This window comes from Tachypleus tridentatus, chromosome 3, assembly GCF_004210375.1.
Source record: "Tachypleus tridentatus isolate NWPU-2018 chromosome 3, ASM421037v1, whole genome shotgun sequence".
Lineage (NCBI taxonomy): Eukaryota > Metazoa > Arthropoda > Merostomata > Xiphosura > Limulidae > Tachypleus > Tachypleus tridentatus.
In genome coordinates this window covers 51,098,778-51,112,246 of record NC_134827.1, presented here as the reverse complement: position 1 = coordinate 51,112,246, position 13,469 = coordinate 51,098,778, and positions in this window count along the sequence as shown.

The window sequence follows — 13,469 nt, the reverse complement described above, 5'->3', positions numbered from 1 at the left end:
AGTTTTAATGTAACTTAAGTTATTTTTATTATCACTGTTTGTTCTTAATTTTCTCCGACTTTAATGTTTTTTTGTTTAAAAATTCGTTTGTTTTTCTAACGATCTGAATTATACGTTCTCACAATACAGAATATAAAATACAGTAGCGTATTGTTGTATTTGCAAGTTATGGCACATTAGGCCACATGCTTAGCATCTTATATCCGAATGATTGCAAAAAAATTCCGAAATAAAGATATTCTTGTGTCATGGTTGGTAACTACGTAGAAGTGAGGACAATGTTTTAAAAGGGGCTCAGTTTTCCGATAAATCAGAAAAACTTCAGAAATCGACAAGTTAGGAGTATAGGGGCTCTAATCTATTCTGGACAACTTCATCATTTATTATGATTACTGAAGAGAAGAAACAATTGAAAAACAACATAATTGTGATGAAGCTGACACATATTTCTATTGTTTACAGAGTAATAAACAATAATTTGACTTAACAAAGAATTATAGGCGAAAGGTTTACAAATCAGCAACTGTTTTCATTTGGCAAATGATTGAAACAGTGGGAATGAAACTATATCTTCAAAGTCCACAGTGTAACGATACAATGGACATTTATTCATTTAGCCGTTTTAAAATTGGTATTAGAATCCGATATACAGAGAAGAGTAAAATTTGAAAAGTGTTTCTGGTCAAAACTGACAGAATCAGCGGCTACAAATAATGGTAATGAAATTGAGTACGATCGGAACAGCCCCTCTAGCTTGTAATACTTACAGTTAATTGGACAGATTTTTAATTTTAATTCAGACAAAACTGAAGCAGAAAATATCAACTCAATGGAACAAAAATTGTACAGCCACCCTCTGAAACATTCTTCGTACGTCTATGATTTTGGACAAAAAAATTTAGTAAAACTCCATAAATAAGTATTTACACAAATGTTTGTACAATGATCTCTCTATATAGGATGTCTTTTCGACACATTTATTTAAAAAAAATGCTATATGTCTGATTTAATAAAACATCTTCTGTAATTTAAGTTACGACGAGGTTTTAACAAATGGTTTCGGTGCTTCATTCCCGTTAGTTATAGGTATTGAAATTGTTAATGAGTTGAAATTAAATATTTTTCGCAGGTTAAATATTACCCAACTGGTGCGACTTGAAAACATTTATTAAGAAACGATATCAATGTTAAACAATGATTATATTGTTTTAATTTCAGCATCCCTCATAGAAAAGTTATTTACGCCTCCACTTGTTTTTTTGCCACGGTGGGAATACCACTTCTAATACTTTTATTATGGTAAGCATTATATTTTTGTTGGTTTAATTTGTTTATTTTTAGGTGGTACAGAGGCATCCAATGGGATTGAATTCCCTCAAGTTTATAGCTAATTGGTTGGGCAGGGTAACATTTTGGATATATTTCAATATCTGTATGGTTTGTTATAAATATTTTGAAATTGATATCTTATAAAGTAAATTTTAAATGGCACTTATGAGTTTTATACTGATTAAATATTTCTAACATGATATAGGCTTACGAATAAGAAAGGTGTGGAGTTTTACAACTATGAAATTAAACTCGAATTTTTAACTAGAATTTACAGTCGGTGAAACTATTTAGATTTAACTGCTTATTATCAGTATTCGTCAGAAATATTTAATCACCACCTAATTCGTTTAATATACAATTAATATTTTCATTTTAATTTCTTTCCCTAATTTAGAATATGATTTAAAATTGTTCTCTAAGAACAGAACTCTGCGACGTTGATTAAAGCAATTAAGAATCTTATTATGAAACGTGTCAATTGCCAGTGTACTAATATTCTATTGAAATATTGTAATGACGTTAAAGTTGTACAAATTATATTAAGATTGCTGCTACTTATTGGTTAGCTCATGTTACTTTTGATACAAGTGTATTGATACTCATAGCTACAGACATGTTTATCAAAATTAAACTGTTAATTTTTTCAGTATTATAATTCGTAAACGAGAGAGTCTCAAAATATTACTGCGTTGCCAAGAGAGGAATTCAGGAAAAGAAAGAAACTTCAATTTTGTAAAATATTCACCAATTAGAGATTCTAGTGTAGAACGTGTGGAAGATGCAGAAGAATCTACAAGAAGTTCTACAACGACAAATTTATCAGAGATTTGTGACGTGAGTGTTAAGAAATTTTGTTCAAGATCTTATTAAGTAATTATACGATGAATACAAAAATGTAAGTTGCTTTTGTTAGTGTGAAGCATAAGCCCATCCAAATAAAATCCGGTTTTAGTATTATAAGCCTTCAGATTGGACACTGAGGTGCTGGAGAAAAAACTTGAAATATACAGTGGCGAGATCGAATCTCGTCATCGAACATGACTGTCAGTACAGCCTTATAGCCATTATACTGTGACGATCAGTTTCACTGTTCATTAATAAATAGTAGCACATGTCTTGTCTGTCACTTAAAATTAGGGACGGAATGCGAAGATAACCCTAGGCTTGTACAAAATTCAACAACAACAAAAACAATAAAACCGATACAAAAGTTATCTGTATCACTCGTCGTTAGATTGAAAGCAGCTAGCCAACACACCAGCCGTCACACATACTTGAACTACTAATATCGAATTATGGGACTTCATCGTCACTCTTATAACACACTCATAGACAGAAAATCTAGAAAGTAAATTCGAAGTAATGGATTTATAACTGTGCGCCCATTCTAGCTGTTAAGGCACATTTGACAAGTGATTATATCAAATTTACCGAAACAATAATCTTAAAATGTACCATATCAAATACTAAATCTACTGATACAAAATACACATTGCCAACGGACTGAATCCTGGAAAAGACCTACTTTATAAGTATTGTTCTCACACTTTAATAAATATTTAATTTATATTCTAATTTGAATATACAGACTCAAGACCACTCTTATGGAATGACAAATCATTGTTCTGAATGAGATTCAAATTTGCTTCAAGTTTGACTCTTTGACTTTAAGGAATTAGTTCATCAACGTATTTTTTTGTGATATTCAAGATTGTTTTATTACATTTTATTATTAAATTAGGTTGAAGTTTGACTTTACGACCTCAAGGTAGGCCTGACATGGCCAGATGATTAAGGTACTCGACTCGCAATGTGAGAGGCGGGGACTTGAATCCTCGTCTCCTTCTAGCTATCGGCATGTTAAAAGTTACGGTCAAATCCACTATTTGTTTGTAAAGAGTAGCCCAAGAGTTGAAGGCTGGTGGTAATAACTAGGTGCCTTCCCTCTATTCTTTCACTGCTACATTATAGAATTTTAACATCGAAGTTTTTAAGTGAAATGAAAAAACAAACGACTTTTAGGAAGTTGTTCATCACCGTATGATATTTAAGATATTTTTAATATTTCAATAATAAATAAATAATATAAATTCGTTTTACAGTCTCAGATATATGAACATTAACTTAGTAGCTAAAGTTTCTATTACGTCCTTCCTGCATTACAAGTTTTGGTGGACCAGTTCTTTAACTGTTTTGCTACTCGTTTGTCACGAACACAAAATGAGTTAGCTGTGAAGTTAAGATGAACGTAAACTGATATTGATAAATCATCATAAGCGCTGAAAGTAATTTGGCATTAATTACTTTTTCTGTATTTGAATACTTATCGAAATTTCTTTATTTTCTTAAAATGACAAACCACTATATATCTATATATAGGACAGATTAATATTTACACTAAATATTGCTCGGAGAAAATCTTAAAAACCACACGTCTGATATTTAAAATGAAATGAGTTTAATGTATTTTTAACATCAATGTTAATACATTTGAGTTACTTAATTACGAATGTTTTTCTGTTAAATAAGGATATTATTTATTTTATGTGACCGATTTTGTTTCAGACAAATATATTATTAACATATTTTTGTGTTTATTTCACAAGGATAACAAAAACCCAATGATTTCAAGTGATCTTACAAAAAGTGAAATTGATGGATTGCCGAAAACTGAAATTACCAACCAGCTCTTTAAACCTGTCGATGAGAATCATTCAAAAACATTTCCATTACCTGCAGAATCAAAAACAAAATCTCCTACACTTCAATATACACTCTCTAAACTCACAGCTCTCGCAGATTTTCTTTGACAGAATTCAGAGTATAGAATTAAAAATCAACCGAACTTCAATTGCACCTCTTCTTCAAAACAGCCACAAAGAAATTTATCATATAAAGTAAAACCGAAGTTGAAAATATACAAACACCTTACAATTATAGACGTTCAAGCTTTCGATAAGGGTGACTACAGCGGTAATGTAATTTACTGAAAAGAAGACATCAGGTCACAAACCAAACAACAAATTGTTGGACACAAACTAAGTTATGGAAACTATTTTATTAATTAGTAAATATTAAACCATATTAAATGTTTCATAATTTCACACAGTGTGAATTTAAAACACAAATAAACCTTTTATATGAAAAATCTTGGAAAGTGTTTTCATTGTTATGAAAACTGTAGAATATCGTTTGAGATGAGAAATCAGAATTTTAATTTATTTTTGTGTATTTTTAAGGTAACAATAATACATCGACCTGCAATACATAAAAATATATTTTTCATATATATACACCTAAACACTATTTCAAATTGATCTTCACTAATTTTTTTTCTGTACGTTCGATGTATCTGACGATTCTTTTGGAAAATATATTAACAAAGCAGCTTTTACAAAAAACTTATAAATACTATAACATATTTATCTATAAAACTAAATGTTCACGAGCTTGTGTTGGTTCTCTTACATGATTTAATTCCCTTGCTTTTGTCAAATTTGTGGTGTTTAGGATATGATTAAATACATACGTTAAACATTATTCCTTTCATTAAGTTCCCTGCCCTCCTGGACAGTTCAGAAGCAAAAAACAGGAAGAATGTGTCCCGTGTTCCAAGGATCATTACAGTGATTATTTTGGATCCTGCAAATGTTCGGCTTGTCCTGGAAGACGGTTTACAAACCCGGAGCCTTTTCACGGGATGCATGTAAACGTAAGTCTTACTACATACTTATAACCGCACTAAGAACCACTTTGTCTCAGGTATATTTAGAAATTCAATTGCTGCAAATGCTCAACTTTCAAATAACTTTAGATATTCCAGTCAGTATCATTAACAAGTCATGTTATTTATGTAGTTTAATATTATCCACTTCTTATATTGTGAATAAACCAACTTACGTTATGAACTTAATACCAAGTTCAGACAAGTGACCTGTTTCTACTATTCAAACAAATTATTTTGTTGTGATTTTATTCTTTGGTACTCCTGATTTTATTAGATTTTTGTTTGAAACAGAGGTTTGACTGGTTTTTGTTTCGATGTTCTGTATCAGTTACCTTTTAAGATTTTATTTTCTCTTTTTCGTTAGTTTTAATGTAACTTAAGTTATTTTTATTATCACTGTTTGTTCTTAATTTTCTCCGACTTTAATGTTTTTTTTGTTTAAAAATTCGTTTGTTTTTTCTAACGATCTGAATTATACGTTCTCACAATACAGAATATAAAATACAGTAGCGTATTGTTGTATTTGCAAGTTATGGCACATTAGGCCACATGCTTAGCATCTTATATCCGAATGATTGCAAAAAAATTCCGAAATAAAGATATTCTTGTGTCATGGTTGGTAACTACGTAGAAGTGAGGACAATGTTTTAAAAGGGGGCTCAGTTTTCCGATAAATCAGAAAAAACTTCAGAAATCGACAAGTTAGGAGTATAGGGGGCTCTAATCTATTCTGGACAACTTCATCATTTATTATGATTACTGAAGAGAAGAAACAATTGAAAAACAACATAATTGTGATGAAGCTGACACATATTTCTATTGTTTACAGAGTAATAAACAATAATTTGACTTAACAAAGAATTATAGGCGAAAGGTTTACAAATCAGCAACTGTTTTCATTTGGCAAATGATTGAAACAGTGGGAATGAAACTATATCTTCAAAGTCCACAGTGTAACGATACAATGGACATTTATTCATTTAGCCGTTTTAAAATTGGTATTAGAATCCGATATACAGAGAAGAGTAAAATTTGAAAAGTGTTTCTGGTCAAAACTGACAGAATCAGCGGCTACAAATAATGGTAATGAAATTGAGTACGATCGGAACAGCCCCTCTAGCTTGTAATACTTACAGTTAATTGGACAGATTTTTAATTTTAATTCAGACAAAACTGAAGCAGAAAATATCAACTCAATGGAACAAAATTGTACAGCCACCCTCTGAAACATTCTTCGTACGTCTATGATTTTGGACAAAAAAATTTAGTAAAACTCCATAAATAAGTATTTACACAAATGTTTGTACAATGATCTCTCTATATAGGATGTCTTTTCGACACATTTATTTAAAAAAAATGCTATATGTCTGATTTAATAAAACATCTTCTGTAATTTAAGTTACGACGAGGTTTTAACAAATGGTTTCGGTGCTTCATTCCCGTTAGTTATAGGTATTGAAATTGTTAATGAGTTGAAATTAAATATTTTCGCAGGTTAAATATTACCCAACTGGTGCGACTTGAAAACATTTATTAAGAAACGATATCAATGTTAAACAATGATTATATTGTTTTAATTTCAGCATCCCTCATAGAAAAGTTATTTACGCCTCCACTTGTTTTTTTGCCACGGTGGGAATACCACTTCTAATACTTTTATTATGGTAAGCATTATATTTTTGTTGGTTTAATTTGTTTATTTTTAGGTGGTACAGAGGCATCCAATGGGATTGAATTCCCTCAAGTTTATAGCTAATTGGTTGGGCAGGGTAACATTTTGGATATATTTCAATATCTGTATGGTTTGTTATAAATATTTTGAAATTGATATCTTATAAAGTAAATTTTAAATGGCACTTATGAGTTTTATACTGATTAAATATTTCTAACATGATATAGGCTTACGAATAAGAAAGGTGTGGAGTTTTACAACTATGAAATTAAACTCGAATTTTTAACTAGAATTTACAGTCGGTGAAACTATTTAGATTTAACTGCTTATTATCAGTATTCGTCAGAAATATTTAATCACCACCTAATTCGTTTAATATACAATTAATATTTTCATTTTAATTTCTTTCCCTAATTTAGAATATGATTTAAAATTGTTCTCTAAGAACAGAACTCTGCGACGTTGATTAAAGCAATTAAGAATCTTATTATGAAACGTGTCAATTGCCAGTGTACTAATATTCTATTGAAATATTGTAATGACGTTAAAGTTGTACAAATTATATTAAGATTGCTGCTACTTATTGGTTAGCTCATGTTACTTTTGATACAAGTGTATTGATAATCATAGCTACAGACATGTTTATCAAAATTAAACTGTTAATTTTTCAGTATTATAATTCGTAAACGAGAGAGTCTCAAAATATTACTGCGTTGCCAAGAGAGGAATTCAGGAAAAGAAAGAAACTTCAATTTTGTAAAATATTCACCAATTAGAGATTCTAGTGTAGAACGTGTGGAAGATGCAGAAGAATCTACAAGAAGTTCTACAACGACAAATTTATCAGAGATTTGTGACGTGAGTGTTAAGAAATTTTGTTCAAGATCTTATTAAGTAATTATACGATGAATACAAAAATGTAAGTTGCTTTTTGTTAGTGTGAAGCATAAGCCCATCCAAATAAAATCCGGTTTTAGTATTATAAGCCTTCAGATTGGACACTGAGGTGCTGGAGAAAAAACTTGAAATATACAGTGGCGAGATCGAATCTCGTCATCGAACATGACTGTCAGTACAGCCTTATAGCCATTATACTGTGACGATCAGTTTCACTGTTCATTAATAAATAGTAGCACATGTCTTGTCTGTCACTTAAAAATTAGGGACGGAATGCGAAGATAACCCTAGGCTTGTACAAAATTCAACAACAACAAAAACAATAAAACCGATACAAAAGTTATCTGTATCACTCGTCGTTAGATTGAAAGCAGCTAGCCAACACACCAGCCGTCACACATACTTGAACTACTAATATCGAATTATGGGACTTCATCGTCACTCTTATAACACACTCATAGACAGAAAATCTAGAAAGTAAATTCGAAGTAATGGATTTATAACTGTGCGCCCATTCTAGCTGTTAAGGCACATTTGACAAGTGATTATATCAAATTTACCGAAACAATAATCTTAAAATGTACCATATCAAATACTAAATCTACTGATACAAAATACACATTGCCAACGGACTGAATCCTGGAAAAGACCTACTTTATAAGTATTGTTCTCACACTTTAATAAATATTTAATTTATATTCTAATTTGAATATACAGACTCAAGACCACTCTTATGGAATGACAAATCATTGTTCTGAATGAGATTCAAATTTGCTTCAAGTTTGACTCTTTGACTTTAAGGAATTAGTTCATCAACGTATTTTTTGTGATATTCAAGATTGTTTTATTACATTTTATTATTAAATTAGGTTGAAGTTTGACTTTACGACCTCAAGGTAGGCCTGACATGGCCAGATGATTAAGGTACTCGACTCGCAATGTGAGAGGCGGGGACTTGAATCCCCGTCTCCTTCTAGCTATCGGCATGTTAAAAGTTACGGTCAAATCCACTATTTGTTTGTAAAGAGTAGCCCAAGAGTTGAAGGCTGGTGGTAATAACTAGGTGCCTTCCCTCTATTCTTTCACTGCTACATTATAGAATTTTAACATCGAAGTTTTTAAGTGAAATGAAAAAACAAACGACTTTTAGGAAGTTGTTCATCACCGTATGATATTTAAGATATTTTTTAATATTTCAATAATAAATAAATAATATAAATTCGTTTTACAGTCTCAGATATATGAACATTAACTTAGTAGCTAAAGTTTCTATTACGTCCTTCCTGCATTACAAGTTTTGGTGGACCAGTTCTTTAACTGTTTTGCTACTCGTTTGTCACGAACACAAAATGAGTTAGCTGTGAAGTTAAGATGAACGTAAACTGATATTGATAAATCATCATAAGCGCTGAAAGTAATTTGGCATTAATTACTTTTTCTGTATTTGAATACTTATCGAAATTTCTTTATTTTCTTAAAATGACAAACCACTATATATCTATATATAGGACAGATTAATATTTACACTAAATATTGCTCGGAGAAAATCTTAAAAACCACACGTCTGATATTTAAAAATGAAATGAGTTTAATGTATTTTTAACATCAATGTTAATACATTTGAGTTACTTAATTACGAATGTTTTTCTGTTAAATAAGGATATTATTTATTTTATGTGACCGATTTTGTTTCAGACAAATATATTATTAACATATTTTTGTGTTTATTTCACAAGGATAACAAAACCCAATGATTTCAAGTGATCTTACAAAAGTGAAATTGATGGATTGCCGAAAACTGAAATTACCAACCAGCTCTTTAAACCTGTCGATGAGAATCATTCAAAAACATTTCCATTACCTGCAGAATCAAAAACAAAATCTCCTACACTTCAATATACACTCTCTAAACTCACAGCTCTCGCAGATTTTCTTTGACAGAATTCAGAGTATAGAATTAAAAATCAACCGAACTTCAATTGCACCTCTTCTTCAAAACAGCCACAAAGAAATTTATCATATAAAGTAAAACCGAAGTTGAAAATATACAAACACCTTACAATTATAGACGTTCAAGCTTTCGATAAGGGTGACTACAGCGGTAATGTAATTTACTGAAAAGAAGACATCAGGTCACAAACCAAACAACAAATTGTTGGACACAAACTAAGTTATGGAAACTATTTTATTAATTAGTAAATATTAAACCATATTAAATGTTTCATAATTTCACACAGTGTGAATTTAAAACACAAATAAACCTTTTATATGAAAAATCTTGGAAAGTGTTTTCATTGTTATGAAAACTGTAGAATATCGTTTGAGATGAGAAATCAGAATTTTTAATTTATTTTTGTGTATTTTTAAGGTAACAATAATACATCGACCTGCAATACATAAAAATATATTTTTCATATATATACACCTAAACACTATTTCAAATTGATCTTCACTAATTTTTTTTCTGTACGTTCGATGTATCTGACGATTCTTTTGGAAAATATATTAACAAAGCAGCTTTTACAAAAAACTTATAAATACTATAACATATTTATCTATAAAACTAAATGTTCACGAGCTTGTGTTGGTTCTCTTACATGATTTAATTCCCTTGCTTTTGTCAAATTTGTGGTGTTTAGGATATGATTAAATACATACGTTAAACATTATTCCTTTCATTAAGTTCCCTGCCCTCCTGGACAGTTCAGAAGCAAAAAACAGGAAGAATGTGTCCCGTGTTCCAAGGATCATTACAGTGATTATTTTGGATCCTGCAAATGTTCGGCTTGTCCTGGAAGACGGTTTACAAACCCGGAGCCTTTTCACGGGATGCATGTAAACGTAAGTCTTACTACATACTTATAACCGCACTAAGAACCACTTTGTCTCAGGTATATTTAGAAATTCAATTGCTGCAAATGCTTAACTTTCAAATAACTTTAGATATTCCAGTCAGTATCATTAACAAGTCATGTTATTTATGTAGTTTAATATTATCCACTTCTTATATTGTGAATAAACCAACTTACGTTATGAACTTAATACCAAGTTCAGACAAGTGACCTGTTTCTACTATTCAAACAAATTATTTTGTTGTGATTTTATTCTTTGGTACTCCTGATTTTATTAGATTTTTGTTTGAAACAGAGGTTTGACTGGTTTTTGTTTCGATGTTCTGTATCAGTTACCTTTTAAGATTTTATTTTCTCTTTTTCGTTAGTTTTAATGTAACTTAAGTTATTTTTATTATCACTGTTTGTTCTTAATTTTCTCCGACTTTAATGTTTTTTTTGTTTAAAATTCGTTTGTTTTTTCTAACGATCTGAATTATACGTTCTCACAATACAGAATATAAAATACAGTAGCGTATTGTTGTATTTGCAAGTTATGGCACATTAGGCCACATGCTTAGCATCTTATATCCGAATGATTGCAAAAAAATTCCGAAATAAAGATATTCTTGTGTCATGGTTGGTAACTACGTAGAAGTGAGGACAATGTTTTAAAAGGGGGCTCAGTTTTCCGATAAATCAGAAAAAACTTCAGAAATCGACAAGTTAGGAGTATAGGGGGCTCTAATCTATTCTGGACAACTTCATCATTTATTATGATTACTGAAGAGAAGAAACAATTGAAAAACAACATAATTGTGATGAAGCTGACACATATTTCTATTGTTTACAGAGTAATAAACAATAATTTGACTTAACAAAGAATTATAGGCGAAAGGTTTACAAATCAGCAACTGTTTTCATTTGGCAAATGATTGAAACAGTGGGAATGAAACTATATCTTCAAAGTCCACAGTGTAACGATACAATGGACATTTATTCATTTAGCCGTTTTAAAATTGGTATTAGAATCCGATATACAGAGAAGAGTAAAATTTGAAAAGTGTTTCTGGTCAAAACTGACAGAATCAGCGGCTACAAATAATGGTAATGAAATTGAGTACGATCGGAACAGCCCCTCTAGCTTGTAATACTTACAGTTAATTGGACAGATTTTTAATTTTAATTCAGACAAAACTGAAGCAGAAAATATCAACTCAATGGAACAAAAATTGTACAGCCACCCTCTGAAACATTCTTCGTACGTCTATGATTTTGGACAAAAAAAATTTAGTAAAACTCCATAAATAAGTATTTACACAAATGTTTGTACAATGATCTCTCTATATAGGATGTCTTTTCGACACATTTATTTAAAAAAAAATGCTATATGTCTGATTTAATAAAAACATCTTCTGTAATTTAAGTTACGACGAGGTTTTAACAAATGGTTTCGGTGCTTCATTCCCGTTAGTTATAGGTATTGAAATTGCTAATGAGTTGAAATTAAATAATTTTCGCAGGTTAAATATTACCCAACTGGTGCGACTTGAAAACATTTATTAAGAAACGATATCAATGTTAAACAATGATTATATTGTTTTAATTTCAGCATCCCTCATAGAAAAGTTATTTACGCCTCCACTTGTTTTGCCACGGTGGGAATACCACTTCTAATACTTTTATTATGGTAGGCATGATATTTTTGTTGGTTTAATTTGTTTATTGTTAGGTTGTACAGAGGCATTCAATAGGATCGAATTCCCTCAAGTTTATAGGTAATGAGTTTTATGCAGGTTAAATATTTCTAACATGTAATAGGCTTACGAATAAGGAAGGTGTGGAGTTTTAGAACTATGCAATTAAACTCGAATTTTTAACTACTACTTACAGTGGGTGAAACAATTTAGATTCAAGTGTTAATTATCCGTATTCGTTAGAAATATAAACTCACCAGCTAACTCATTTAATGTGCAATTAATATTTTCGTTTTTATTTCTTTTTTTTTACTATTTATTTGTAAAAGAGTAGCCCAAGAGTTGACGGCTGGTGGTGATAACTCGGTGCCTTCCCTCTATTCTTTCACTGCTACATTATAGAATTTTAACATCGAAGTTTTTAAGTGAAGTGAAAAAACAAACGACTTTTAGGAAGTTGTTCATCACCGTATGATATTTAAGATATTTTTTAATATTTCAATAGAAAATAAATAATATGAATTCGTTTTACAGTCTGAGATATAATGAACAATAACTTAGTAGCTAAGGTTTCTATTACGTCCTTCCTGTATTACAATTTTTTATGGACCACTTTTTTAACTGTTTTGCTACTCGATTGTCACGTACACAAAGTGAAGTTAGCTGTGAAGTTAAGATGAACATAAACTGATATTGATAAATCATCATAAGCGCTGAAAGTAATTTGGCATTAATCACTTTTTCTGTGTTTCAATACTTATCGAAGTTTCTTTATTTTCTTAAAATGACAAACCACTATATATCTATAAATAGGACAGATTAATATTAACACTAAATATTGCTAGAGGAAAATGTTGAAACCCACACATCTAATATTTAAAAATGAAATGAGTTTAATGTATTTTAACATCAATGTTAATACATTTGAGTTACTTAATTACGAATGTTTTTCTGTTAAATAATGATATTATTTATATTACGTGACCGATTTTGTTTCAGGCAAATATATTATTAATATATTTTTGTTTATTTCATAAGGATATCAAAAAGCCAATAATTTCAAGGGAAATTGATGGATTGATGGATTGCTGAAAACTGAAATTACCAACCATCTCTTTAAACCTGTCGATGAGAATCATTCAAAAACATTTCCATTATCTGCAGAATCAAAGACAAAATCTCCTTCACTTCAATATACACTTTCTAAACTCACAGCTCTTGCAGATTTTCTTTGCCAGAATCCAAAGTATAGAATTAAAAACCAACCTAACTTCAGTTGCACCTCGTATTATTAATGTATTTGATGATGTTTC